This window comes from Leptodactylus fuscus, chromosome 7 (assembly GCF_031893055.1).
Source record: "Leptodactylus fuscus isolate aLepFus1 chromosome 7, aLepFus1.hap2, whole genome shotgun sequence".
In the NCBI taxonomy this organism is placed as follows: Eukaryota; Metazoa; Chordata; class Amphibia; order Anura; family Leptodactylidae; genus Leptodactylus; species Leptodactylus fuscus.
Window position 1 is genome coordinate 33,694,286 of NC_134271.1, and position 14,361 is coordinate 33,708,646.

A 14,361-nucleotide genomic window follows, 5' to 3' on the forward strand; every position below is an offset into this window, starting at 1 on the left:
TACGTCAGTTTACTTTTCTTTATTTATGTAAATAAGCTAAATAAGGGTATGGCAGTGTGTCCTGGTGTTCTAGGAGGTGTCGATACCCCCTGGTACAACATTGAACTCATTTGCATAAATAAAAAAAGCTTATTTTTTTTGCTAAATGACATGTCGCTGAAGCTTAGGAAAGCCATGTTTATAAAGCTTATCCATTGCCCCTACACACCACCGCTAATAGCTGCATTAATTTCTTATTAGTCTCTCTCTTTTTGTTTCTGTGGCAGCACATTTCCTAGTAAAGTCTAATAAAAGAAACGAGTAGATAAACAATTAATTAGAAGCCAGAATCCCCTTGGAGCATTGCCCTATCTTGGCACTGTGAATATTAATATGTTTAATTGTCTAATATATATGTACATCACATGCTACGGCATGCAGAATAAAAGGGATACTGAGCAGTAAGTCTGTGCTGCTGCAGGCCCAAAAGATTTAGATTCGAAATTTTTGATTTACAAGGCAGTTTCTAAAAAATGATGTGTGCATAAAATATAGAAGTGTCACCAATGTGACGTGCGCCTTGTTCACATTGTGTGTAGTTACTGAGCATTATTGAATCTTAAAAAAAAAAGAAAAATGATAAAAGTTTTCATTGTGTTTTACCATTGATTCCGTGTCTGACTAAAAACAAAACCCTCAGAAAACTGCATTGTGTGAACCGACCTTTAGATTCTGTTCTTTTCTTCAGATGTGTTCATTTCTGATGTATCAAGATAGATGACTTCTTTTTAATGTGTGAAAATGGCAGTGACCCCAAACAATGTAAATCTGAGACAGAAGATAACTGATACCCAGTAGGATGGTTAAAGTTGGGTAAAATATTTTAGAGTTCCAAGAGATGTCACAATGGAGTATGTCAATAATATTAGGCATGGGTCTATGACGTATATATAAGGAGGTAAGGCCTCGTTCACATCTGCGTTGGTAATGGTAACGGACTACCGAACATATTTGCAAACGGTGTGCAGTGAAAGCACATGGACCCCATAGATTATAATGGGGTCCGTGTGCTTGCCACGAGATCTCCACAGGGAACATGCAGACAGGAAAGTACTTCACAATCTACTTTCCTGTCCGCATGATTTGTGCAGAGATTTCGCGGCAAGCACACGGACCCCATTATAGTCTATGAGGTCCGTGTGCTTACATTGCACAGAGCTTGCAAATGCAATCGGTAGTCCATTCGGGGGGTCCCCATGCAGACTCCTCGAATGGATTACCAAACACAGATGTGAACCAAGGGTTAAGGTTTAGATTAGACATGGAGGAGGTTGTCTATGTCGTGTAGATGAAGCATACTTTTTTGGTTTGCCATCCCTGTCTTCTGAGAGACATTACTTTTTCTTTTTTATATTGTCATTGTCATATGATGGCTTGATTTTACGGAAACAAGTTGTATTTTTAATTTGAACCATTTTGGGAGCGCATTGAAAAACTTTTTGGTGGGGATAACAAAAAAAGTAGCAATTCTTTAAATTTCTTGGTTTATTCTAACTTTATTCTTTGGGTCAGTAGATTACAGCAATGCCTAAATATAAAGTGATTTTTACATACTTTCACACACAAAAAAAACACTTAAAAACTTTTAAAAGTTTTTAACTGATCAAGCTGTGAAAAGCTATATTTTGCATGCTGTAATTTTCCTCTGTACTCTTGTGATGCAACTTTTTTCGTATTTTTTGGGAGGCAAGATTAACAAAAAATAATTTTTTGTGCGGTCATTGCAGTGTTGCAGTGTTTTTCTTAAATAATATGTGTTTTTTTTTAGTGGGGGATGCCTTGATGCAGTGATACAAAATTTGTTTGTTATTTATTCATGTTTATTATTGCTTTTTTTTTTTGCTTTTTTTTTACATTCTTCTTTAGTTCCACTAGGGGACTTGAGCTGTGCCATCGTATATATTGCAATGTATTATACATCAGTGTTAGGTCGGGGTGCCACAAGTGACATAAATGCATCGCCACTTTGTGGTAAAATGCTCGCAGTGTTGCATTTTTGGAAATCACAGCTTATACTGTAGGTTTCCCTATAGTTAGAATTGAAGCAGAAAGGCCGCAGAGGAAAACTCTGTGAACTTTCTGTGCAAAGTGCTGCAGGAAGAACCATGATGTGTTTCTGCTGTGTTTTTGCTGCGGGACGCCACGTGGGGCCTTAGCCTTGCACTGAAATTCAGTCTATTAGACCCAGACTCTGATTGGACTTAATAGGCTTCCATACATGGCAGTACCAGAGGTCATGGACAGGTCCCTGGATGCCAAGACAACCTTCTGCACCCCATGACTGTGCTGGGGGTCAAGGGGCTGGAGGAGTCAACCCCTTCCTTCTGCCCAGCTCCTTGGGAATTGGAGTTAGTGATTCTCAGACCGCACCTGGAGTGTTTCTCCTCAGCCATAACCTTATAGTGATCCAACTCTTTTTGTGAAAACAATCTTTATCGATTCATATAAAAAATATAGAAGAAATGACTGGAACAAGCAATTCGGCGATGTAAAAAAGCAAACTGTGCTTAGTATACATATACAAAGTGCTGCACACTTAAGTTTCTGTGAGGCAACGAGGACTATTCAAAAGTTACAAATTTTAGTATTTACCTTTCAGGGGTAGTTCCTCTGGTGGACCAAGACATTTTCCATAGAAAATCCGCATAGCAGGTTTAGATATGCTTTTCTATTGCACAGTCAAAAATGGACCAAATTTGTTAAGAAGCATGCACCCATGACAATTAGTAGGGTGGTGGAGAGTGGTTCAGTTTGATTGCTTGACTCAGGCGGTGGTAAGTCAAGGTGCACCCATAAAAACAGGTACAGAGATATTTCTTTTTTTTTTTTTTTAAATGTAGATTGTGAGCCCCACATAGAGCTCACAATGTACATTTTTCCCTATCAGTATGTCTTTTTTTGGAATATGGGATGGAAATCCATGCAAACACGGGGAGAACATACAAACTCCTTGCAGATGTTTTTTTGCCCATGGTGGGATTTGAACACCAGGACTCCAGCGCTGCAAGGCTGCAGTGCTAACCACTGAGCCACCGTGTGGCCCCATACAGAGATATTTCTAATAATCTCTAGGTATAGGCATGAAACCACAAAAAGGCCATTCTTTCTGTAAGATCAGTGGGTCTATGAAACACACTACCGCAGGTGATTATAAAAGTTCAAGAGAAGGAGGAAATATATCCCAAATTATTGAAATTTAATTTATTGTCTCAGATATTGCTAATTCATAATTTATTGGGACTGTCATATCTTGGGTCATTAAATAGGACCTTTCATGTCCTCCTGCCCATGTGGTTTTATATACTGCTAGAAAGATGACAGTGCACTGAATTCAGCACATTGTTGGCTTTCCCTGTATGTTTCCTGATTTTGAAGATATTGGTGCCATTAGTTTCTGCAGCAATATATCCCCACTGTTAGAAGGGTGCTCCTTTCAGCCTAGTGTTATCGCTGGGCTGTAAGGAACTCCCCCTGACAGGACATGTCCATAGCTCTTTACTGTGAAGAGCATATCTTAAGGCCCAGTGATGACACTAGGCTGTGAGGAGCGGACTTCTGACAGTGGGGAGATATCAGTGCTGAAACTAATGGCACCAATATCTCCAGCCCTGGGGAACATACCTGGAAAGCTGTTGTACTGTCGCCTTTCTAGTGCTATATAAAGCTGCATATGCATGAGGACATGAAAGCTCTTCTTTAAGGAATATTTCCCCTAATATGGGGTGATTAATATCTGTCTTCATGGGGATTTTTCCCTTCCTCTGGTAGCGTTATAGATTGGACTTGATGGACCTTTATTTAAACTAGAACTAGAACCATTGGGCATAGGATGTAAACTGTATCTTCTTAATGGTGGCTGTATTAATGGTGTCTGTATTAGTGACCACTCTTTTCTGATCCATAGTGGTGCCATGTGGCCAACAGACCAAGGGGCACAACTTCCAGAGTGTGAGCAGTCAGTTTCTGTATTAATGGTAATCACATTTAGACTGTCCTACATATGAATAGCGAGACCATTGTCCTGTCCACACAAGACAAGCTGTGTCAGCTGTACAAGTTGGAGAGTCTGTTTGTCACATGACACAGCTGAGGGCCAGAAAAGAGTGAATAATTCACAACTACAATAACCACTAAGAAGTTTATCTTTGCTATAATTCACATCATGTGTCTTTCTAACAGACAGAGAGAAAAAAAAATTGTGGGAGTTCTACTTTAACCTTATCATCTATAGTTAATTTATTCATACACTTGTAAAAGTTATCAGAAAAGAAGCTTCAGAATTGTTATTTCATAGGGAATACAAATATTTTCTGAAACAGACATGGCAGTGTATGTAAAAACTTATTTGATAGACAATGCTCCATGGGGCAAATTAGTTTATAGCAACCAAACCAGAGAAAGCCATCTCTAGATAGACTGTGCTTCAGGGTGCTTGGTATTCATCAGTACTGAGCAGTTTGCTGGATGAATGTAAGGGTGAACCTAGATACTCTGCAGCCTGAGGCCAACTATAGAAAGATGCCCCTCATGAGGATATGTTATCAATATAAAACCCATAACACTGGCCATACAAAATCTGCCACTCAAATCTCCTATTTATTTCAAGGGGGAATTCGGGCAGAATTTACCTGAAGATCAGACAGGACGCTTTTTTTCCCCCTGCTATGTTATTTTTTCAGCTAGACATGTCTGGCTTCAATTGAAATGAGTAAGAGACATTTTTTTGCAGTGCATTCTGTTACAAAGAAATTTCTCCTGTGTTAATATACAATACGTGTCCATTTGTTCAGTGCTTTCCTGCTGCTTAATTTGCCCTTTCCTGCCCATTTGGCACCCTTTGTCACAGCTCTAATGGGGCAATAAATGATATATGGACATTAAAGGGGCTCTATCATTGGGAAAAGTAATTTTTAACTAAGCACATCCTTGCATAGCCATTAGAAAGGCTATTTCACACGTACCTTTTGTATGTAAATCATCTCAGTAGTTTTTGAATGAGCCCGTTTTTATTTATATGCTAATTAGGCTCCTGCGACCACCTGGAAGTTCTTCAGCGAGCACTCCTCTCTGCTGTGTGAGAGCAGGCCTGTGCTGTACACACATGAGAGAGGAGTGCTCAATGAGACTTCCAGAGTGCACGCTGGAGGCTAATTAGCATATTAATAAAAACAGGCTCATTCAAAAACTACTGAGGCGATTTACATACAAAAGGTACATGTGGAATAGCCTTTTTAATGGCTATGCAAGTATGTGCTTTGTTAAAAATGACTTTTCCTAATGATAAAGCCCCTTAAAGGGGTCATTGAGCAAAAGGTGGCAAAAAAGCAGCAAGGTGGCATGAATTCTCTGTTATTTAATGCCCTCTGTCAAATGCCTCATTAAATAACCTACAGCCCGCAGTCTGTGGCTCCCACAAGTTAGCAGTGTTCCCCACAGGTAACAGTCCCACCCACCTAGGATAATAGTACCCTCCACAGTTAATAGTCCTATTCATTGGAAGATAGCACCTGCCACAGGTAACAGTCTTCCCTATTACCTGTGGAAGGACAATATTAGGGCCCACTTATATGATGGAATCTTGTGTAGATTTTGAGGCAGATAACACCGTGATTCTGCCTCACATTATATACAATGGGAAACAGGGATTAAAAATAAAAAATAAGCAGTCTTGCTGCAGATTTTATGGCTTATTAAGCCACAGAGTTTGTGGAACAAGACTCTCAGTGATTAGGTCCATACATCTGCTTAGATTCGGCCACAGAGCAGGAAATGAAGATCTCCCCCTTAAATTATTCTTCATTTTCTGAATTTAACCTTACTGTAATAGAACCCTAATAGCACCCCTACAAAGTTTATAGTCCCTTCCCAGAGGTAATAGTACCTCCCCAGGTAATAGTCTTCCAACATAAGCAATTCATAGATACACAAGATAATAGTGAGAGAGCTGTGCATCAGCCATAGCCCACATGTCTACCATCCATATTGGCCACACTTCATTTTATCAGTCACCCTGTTGCCATTAGAAAGGAACTCAGAAAGACTAAGACAACCAAAGCCTCAGGGTCAGATGGCATCAGTGCTAGACTACTTAAGACTTGTGAAGACCACCTGTGTGGTGTTATTACATGTATGTTCAATATGAGCCTGAAGCTGGGAATGGTACCACAACTGTGGAAATTATCTTTAGAGATAAGCGAACAGTAAAATATTCAATATTCGTTATTCATTTCGAATAGCTGCTCAATATTCCACTATTCGAACGAATATCGAACCCCATTATAGTCTAGGGGGGAAAATGATTCGTTTCAGGAGAACCCACAATTTGACTCAGGATGGTCACCAAGTCCACTATGACACAGGAACAGGTGTTACAAGGGCTAGCGGATAATGCTTCCAGTTGATTTTCCACCAGCCAGTCAGCCACTACCTGCAGTCATCTTCATACCCAAGATTCTGACCCTCCTTCCTCCCAACATGCCCAATCTTCCCAACAGAGTCATCCCACCCTTCCCCCTCCCAGGATCTCTTTTTAGGTCATTTTACTGTCTCTCCCTCTGTTGAACCACTTCCCAAATCGCAGGAGCTACCAGACGACTTTGTGTGTCCTGATGTCCAAATACTGGGGCATCTGCTATTTCCTACCAATTTTGTGGTTGTGGAACCGCAAACAGCGTTTCTGGTCCTCAGTGATGATGACGAGACACAGTTGCCATCAGGGCAAGCTGTGGTTATGTGCAGTTTGCAGTAAGGGGAGAGTGATCAATTGGAAGAGGAGTTGGTGGACAACGAGGCCACCGGTCCGACATGGACAGGGGTGAAGACTAGGGGCGAAAGCAGTGTAGATGTGGAGGCAAGCTAAGTAGGAAAAAAGGTGGCTAGAGGCAGAGGCATTGACAGGGGTGATGTCTAGGGGCGAAAGCAGTGTAGATGTGGAGGCAAACTAAGCAGGAAAAAAGGTGGCTAGAGGCAGAGGAATGGACAGGGGTGATGTCTAGGGGCAAAAGCAGTGTAGATGTGGAGGCAAGCTAAGCAGGAAAAAAAGGTGGCTAGAAGCAGAGGCATGGACAGGGGTGATGTCTAGTGGGGAAAGCAGTGTAGATGTGGATGCAAGCGCAGCAGCAAAAAAGGTGGCTAGAGGCAGAGGCATGTCCAGAGGCAGCAAGATAAAAGATTTTCCATGTACTAGCCACTTGCGCAAAACTCGCCCATGTTGGCAGACTTATGCGAGATCTCTCCATGTCTTTGAGGAGTCCACCAAGAGGGTCAGCTGTGACGACGCACTCATGAGTGTAACAATCCAGTTCCTGTGTGTGATACAAGAATCCCTCCTCGCCATCAGGGATACGCATTGTACGCTGAAGAGTCAGGCATAGGAGCAGAACAATCCCAGCAGGATAGTCAGTGCACACTTCTGTCCGCTTCACAGCATATATATTGATGGAGGAAGAAGAGGATGACGAAGTGGCAGATGATCTCATTGTCACACAGGAGACTAGCGGCATCCCCTCGCCAAACTACCGCCACTGAGGGGCCTAGTGTCACCAGGAGGGACAAGTATAGACGCATGTTGCGGGAGTACCTGGCCGACCCCAGCCCTGTCCTTTCCAATTCCACTGTGCCCTACACTTATTGGGTCTCCAAGTTGGATTTGTGGCTGGAACTTGGACACCCTTGGAGTTCCTTTCCTGCCCTGATGCCAGCGTGCTATTGAAAAGTGTCTTCAGCGCAGCTGGTGGCATCATCATGGCTAAGCACAGCCGGCTGTCAGCTGACAGTGCTGACCGGCTGACTTTCCTCAAAATGAACAGCCAATGGATAGACCCATCATTTACATGTCAGTTACATGACAAATTTAGTGCGGTTTGCACACTTTGCAAGTCTAAACTGAGTAGGGGCTCTGAAAAGAGCAACCTTACAACCTCTTGCGTGCGCTCTCATTTGGAAGGCAAGCCCTGGGCTCAGTGGGAGAGATCAAACGCAGGACAATTGTCGCCGTCGTTGCCAACACTGCCTCTTCCACTGTTTACAGTGCTGGTGCTGCAGTCCAGACCACCAGCTTGGATATCTACACATCTGTCTCTGACACTTTGGGGCGTTCACCCCCATCCGCCCTTTTTTCCTGCACCATCATGCGCCTCTTCCCAGCCATTCCCCATCTCCCAGGCGTTTCATTGCAGGCAGAAGTACAGCGCAAAGCCGTTGGGCGAAACGCGCGTCGGGGCGCGGTACGGGTGGTAGGTGCTTTACACTATAACTTTGGTCTTAGGGCTGGTTCTTTACCTTCTATGTATGCAATTTTCACATATGTCTCTCTGTTGTGCATTCTTACTGATGAGATATTTTTATCTGCTTTGGAACTGCCACACTTGCAACAACATGTGAGCCCTTATTATTTGACTGTGATATACACTCACCGGCCACTTTATTAGGTACACCTGTCCAACTGCTCGTTAACACTTAATTTCTAATCAGCCAATCACATGGCGGCAACTCAGTGCATTTAGGCATGTAGACATGGTCAAGACAATCTCCTGCAGTTCAAACCGAGCATCAGTATGGGGAAGAAAGGTGATTTGAGTGCCTTTGAACGTGGCATGGTTGTTGGTGCCAGAAGGGCTGGTCTGAGTATTTCAGAAACTGCTGATTTACTGGGATTTTCACGCACAACCATCTCTAGGGTTTACAGAGAATGGTCCGAAAAAGAAAAAACATCCAGTGAGCGGCAGTTCTGTGGGCAGAAATGCGTTGTTGTTGCCAGAGGTCAGAGGAGAATGGCCAGACTGGTTCGAGCTGATAGAAAGGCAACAGTGACTCAAATAGCCACCCGTTACAACCAAGGTAGCCAGAAGAGCATCTCTGAACGCACAGTACGTCGAACTTTGATGCAGATGGGCTACAGCAGCAGAAGACCACACCGGGTGCCACTCCTTTCAGCTAAGAACAGGAAACTGAGGCTACAATTTGCACAAGCTCATCGAAATTGGACAATTGAAGATTGGAAAAACGTTGCCTGGTCTGATGAGTCTCGATTTCTGCTGCGACATTTGGATGGTAGGGTCAGAATTTGGCGTAAACAACATGAAAGCATGGATCCATCCTGCCTTGTATCAACGGTTCAGGCTGGTGGTGGTGGTGTCATGGTGTGGGGAATATTTTCTTGGCACTCTTTGGGCCCCTTGGTACCAATTGAGCATCGTTGCAACGCCAAAGCCTACCTGAGTATTGTTGCTGACCATGTCCATCCCTTTATGACCACAATATACCCAACATCTGATGGCTACTTTCAGCAGGATAATGCGCCATGTCATAAAGCTGGAATCATCTCAGACTGGTTTCTTGAACATGACAATGAGTTCACTGTACTCCAATGGCCTCCACAGTCACCAGATCTCAATCCAATAGAGCATCTTTGGGATGTGGTGGAACGGGAGATTCGCATCATGGACGTGCAGCCGACAAATCTGCGGCAACTGTGTGATGCCATCATGTCAATATGGACCAAAATCTCTGAGGAATGCTTCCAGCACCTTGTTGTATCTATGCCACGAAGAATTGAGGCAGTTCTGAAGGCAAAAGGGGGTCCAACCCGTTACTAGCATGGTGTACCTAATAAAGTGGCCGGTGAGTGTACATACTTTTTTCACCCTAGACCTATATACTATTTATTACCACACACCACCAGCCTTTTTGTGAAGCATTTATCCCCTGTTTATGTGTAATTTATGTTTTCATATATATATTCACCCCCAAAAGCTAAGTGGGATACACAGCAATTCAGTCACGCTATATCAGCTCACTCCAATTTTTAAGGGTCTTCCCCCAAAAACTAAGTGTGATACACAGCAATTCAGTCAGGCTATATCAGCTCAATCCAATTTTTTGTTCAATCCAGTTTACGCGTTTCGGGGTTTAGGCGTCAGAGCGTCTGCCCCTTCATCAGATCTTAGTCATTTAGTTAAAGTTGCATACAGTGAGAAGCATGTAAGCCATCCTAATACTAGGAAGCTCATTGCTAACACCAGTTATATCTGTATAATATGTAGCTGTAGCGGCAGTTATGTTGAATCTATAGTATATAGATAATGCATTTGTTGATGTGTATACTATATGTATTTCACAGTTCTCCATAGTGCACATATCCCTTGATTGCCTTTTATACTATCAGTGATTTTAATTGGTGTCATACAGAATTGAAAGCTTGGAACATATGGGTAATTGCTTTATGTTTCCCTTAGAATGGATTTATCCATGTGTGCTACCAAAGGGTCTGGTATGAGGCTGAAATCTAATATCTCATTCTGTGATTAAAGCTGCATTACCATCTGGATTTTCCTGTCCTTTTCTAATCCATCATATTAAAATACTTCTAAGTACATGAATCTATTTGCATTTTCTTTTCTTTATATTTAGAGCTATAGGACTAAATGGCTTATATGCTTTAAGGAATTTTTCATGAAAAGATACTACTGTAAAATTGTGAAAAAGATTATACTATATCAGATCCGTGAAGGTGTTATAATCCTGGTTTCTGTAATCCGGACCGTTAAACAGGATTTTTACATAATTATGTTTCATATGATTATCCTTATTGTGTATGAAATTCTTGCCTGGATCCAGTTTTACCATAGCAGGGCAAATATAGAACCTGCTAGGTTTGATAATGATATCAGTGTACGGCACAGAGCCCCATAGATTAGTGCGCTCCCTCCTTGTCAGAATACGTAGAGTGGCTGCTATGTAACAGTGGTGAGCAGTACATTGTCTATTCTAGGAGACAGTGGTACATTGAGTGTTGCAATAACTTAAGGTTAGGAGACAAATTCATCATATGGGAACGAAATATAGCCATACCATGTTCACATAATGCCAGATAACGCTGTTGTGCATCAGTAGTGTACAGTGGGGCAAAAAAGTATTTAGTCAGTCACCAATAGTGCAAGTTCCACCACTTAAAAAGCTGAGAGGCATCTGTAATTTACATCATAGGTAGACCTCAACTATGAGAGACAAAATGAGAAAACAAATCCAGAAAATCACATTGTCTGATTTTGTAAGAATTTATTTGCAAATTATGATGGAAAATAAGTATTTGATCAGTAACAAAATTTCATCTCAATACTTTGTTATATATCCTTTGTTGGCAATGACAGAGGTCAAACGTTTTCTGTAAGTCTTCACAAGGTTGGCACACACTGTTGTTGGTATGTTGGCCCATTCCTCCATGCAGATCTCCTCTACAGCAGTGATGTTTTGGGGCTGTCGCTTGGCAACACGGACTTTCAACTCCCTCCAAAGGTTTTTTATAGGGTTGAGATCTGGAGACTGGCTAGGCCACTCCAGGACCTTGAAATGCTTCTTACAAAGCCACTCCTTCGTTGCCCTGGCGGTGTGCTTTGGATCATTGTCATGTTGAAAGACCCAGCCATGTTTCATCTTCAATGCCCTTGCTGATGGAAGGAGGTTTGCACTCAAAATCTCACGATACATGGCCCCATTCATTCTTTCATGTACCCGGATCAGTCGTCCTGGCCCCTTTGCAGAGAAACAGCCCCAAAGCATGATGTTTCCACCCCCATGCTTTACAGTAGGTATGGTGTTTGATGGATGCAACTCAGTATTCTTTTTCCTCCAAACACGAAAAGTTGTGTTTCTACCAAACAGTTCCAGTTTGGTTTCATCAGACCATAGGACATTCTCCCAATACTCTTCTGGATCACCCAAATGCTCTCTAGCAAACTTCAGATGGGCCCGGACATGTACTGGCTTAAGCAGTGGGACACGTCTGGCACTGCAGGATCTGAGTCCCTGGCGGCGTAGTGTGTTACTGATGGTAGGCTTTGTTACATTGGTCCCAGCTCTCTGCAGTTCATTCACTAGGTCCCCCCGTGTGGTTCTGGGATTTTTGCTCACTGTTCTTGTGATCATTTTGACCCCACAGGGTGAGATTTTGCATGGAGCCCCAGATCGAGGGAGATTATCAGTGGTCTTGTATGTCTTCCATTTTCTAATTATTGCTCCCACAGTTGATTTCTTCAATCCAAGCTGGTTGCCTATTGCAGATTCAGTCTTCCCAGCCTGGTGCAGGGCTACAATTTTGTTTCTGGTGTCCTTTGACAGCTCTTTGGTCTTCACCATAGTGGAGTTTGGAGTCTGACTGTTTGAGGGTGTGCACAGGTGTGTTTTTATACTGATAACAAGTTTAAACAGGTGCCATTACTACAGGTAATGAGTGGAGGAAAGAGGAGACTCTTAAAGAAGAAGTTACAGGTCTGTGAGAGCCAGAAATCTTGATTGTTTGTAGTGACCAAATACTTATTTTCCACCATAATTTGAAAAAAAATTCTTACAGTAGTATTCAGTAGTAGTATACAGTAGTATTCTTACAGTAGTTGAGGACTACCTATGATGTAAATTACAGAAGCCTCTCATCTTTTTAAGTGGTGGAACTTTTGGTGACTGACTAAATACTTTTTTGCCCCACTGTATATGTTACAGACACTGTACGAAATAAGTAGCAGATACTGGTTTAAGTGCATGAATACGACAAAGTGCAAATTTTATTTTCAGTGACCCTTCATTCACATCTGCGTTTGGTATTCCGTTTAGGGAGTCCGCATGGGGGCCCTCCCAAACGGAATATTGAATGCAACTGCAAGCGCTGTGCAGTACAGGCACACAGACCCCATAGACTAATGGGGTCCGTATGGTTGTTGCGTGCTGCACGCACAAATCATGCAGGCAGGAAAGAAGATTGTGAACTACTTTCCTGACCGCATGATGCCTGCGGATATCATTATAGTCTATGGGGTCCATGTGCTTTCACTGGCACACCACTTGCAGTTGCGTTCGGTATTCCGTTCCGGGGGGGTCCTCATGTGGACTCCCCAGACGGAATACAAACACAGATGTGAACGAGGCCTGACATATACTATGCAGTTTAAGTTACACTGTTGCCATAAATAGAAACATAAAATGAAGCAATGTTATATTTTAGAGTAAGGGTAAGCATACATAGTGAGGCACTGGCATTCTCCAAAGCCTAAGGATAAATGTCCAGGTTTTGTTTATGTGGATTTGGCAAGAACCTATAAAGAACAGATGGTATTTTTTTCAGTCTACTCGTGGTTTGGGGTTAAAAAATTGCATCGACAAAATCTGCCTTTACCCTTGGAGAACTGTTTGTTAATAAATAGAGATGAGCGAGTAGTGTTCGATCGAGTAGGTGTTCGATCGAATACTACGGTATTCGAAATACTCGTACTCGATCGAACACTACTAGCTGTTCGAAGTTTAAGGTTCGATGCAGAACCAGCGTTGATGGGCAGAATGCTATACATTCTGCCCATCAACGCTGGTTCTTCTCTTAACTCTCCGAAATCTTATCCGCTCTGCGTCCCTGTGTCTTCTTCTGGGTGAAATTCACTCTGCCTAGGCATCCGGCCTAGGCAGAGCCGACGGCGCATGCGCGGGCATGCACGCGGACACACGCGCATGCGCAGTCGGCTCTGCTCAGGTGTCGGACCTGGGCAGATCCGACTGCGCATGCGCGTGCATGCGCATGCATGCCCGCGCATGCGCAGTCGACTCTGCCTAGGGCGGATGCCTAGACAGAGTGAATTCCACCCGGAAGAAGACGCGGGGACCCTGCGCCGGGAGAAGACTTCAAGCAGAATCCAGCCCGACTGTCACTCGTGGACTTGGTAAGTATGATTTTATCGAATTTTGCGTACCCCTGAAACGAGCATTTTCCCCCATAGACTATAATGGGGTTCGAAATCCGTTCGAACAGTCGAACAGTGTGCGGCTGTTCGAATCGGATTTCGAACCTCGGACATTTTAGTGTTCGCTCATCTCTATTAATAAACTTTTGCCACCCATTATAATTTTATCATTAGATAGCAATTTATTAAAATGTATTTCCAGCTCAGATGTCGAAATTATCAGAGGGTGGGTAAGGGGTTAAAATAAAAAAGCTGTAGCGTCTTGGTCTCCGTCATTAACTTCTGTTCTAGTGATGATGTGCCTCCACATGGCTGCCTTAGGGGTCATGTACAGTTGGTTGGATATGTTAACATACAGAACCTGGGCTGTACTGAAGGATCTATACAGAAACATTCGGAAGTGCCTGATGTAATACCAATAAGCAATGTGGTTTTATTTTAGCTAGGTACACGTCCTGCCTTTGGTATCCTTCTGCTGTCTTGTCTTAATCCCTTTGAATACAGATGAGGAGTTTCTATCCTTGCAATTTAATGGTTGCATCTTACTTTAAGTATAAAATATATTGCTACCATTCTGTGAGATATTTATACAAACAGATTT

At 42.7% G+C, this 14,361-nt stretch overlaps 1 protein-coding gene across 1 annotated transcript in view; it reads left to right on the forward strand.

Moving 5' to 3' along the window:
- The window catches only part of PC (pyruvate carboxylase), a 628,691-nt gene that overhangs the window by 478,202 nt on the left and 136,128 nt on the right, over nucleotides 1–14,361 (forward strand). The gene's annotated exons all lie outside the window — the stretch shown is intronic.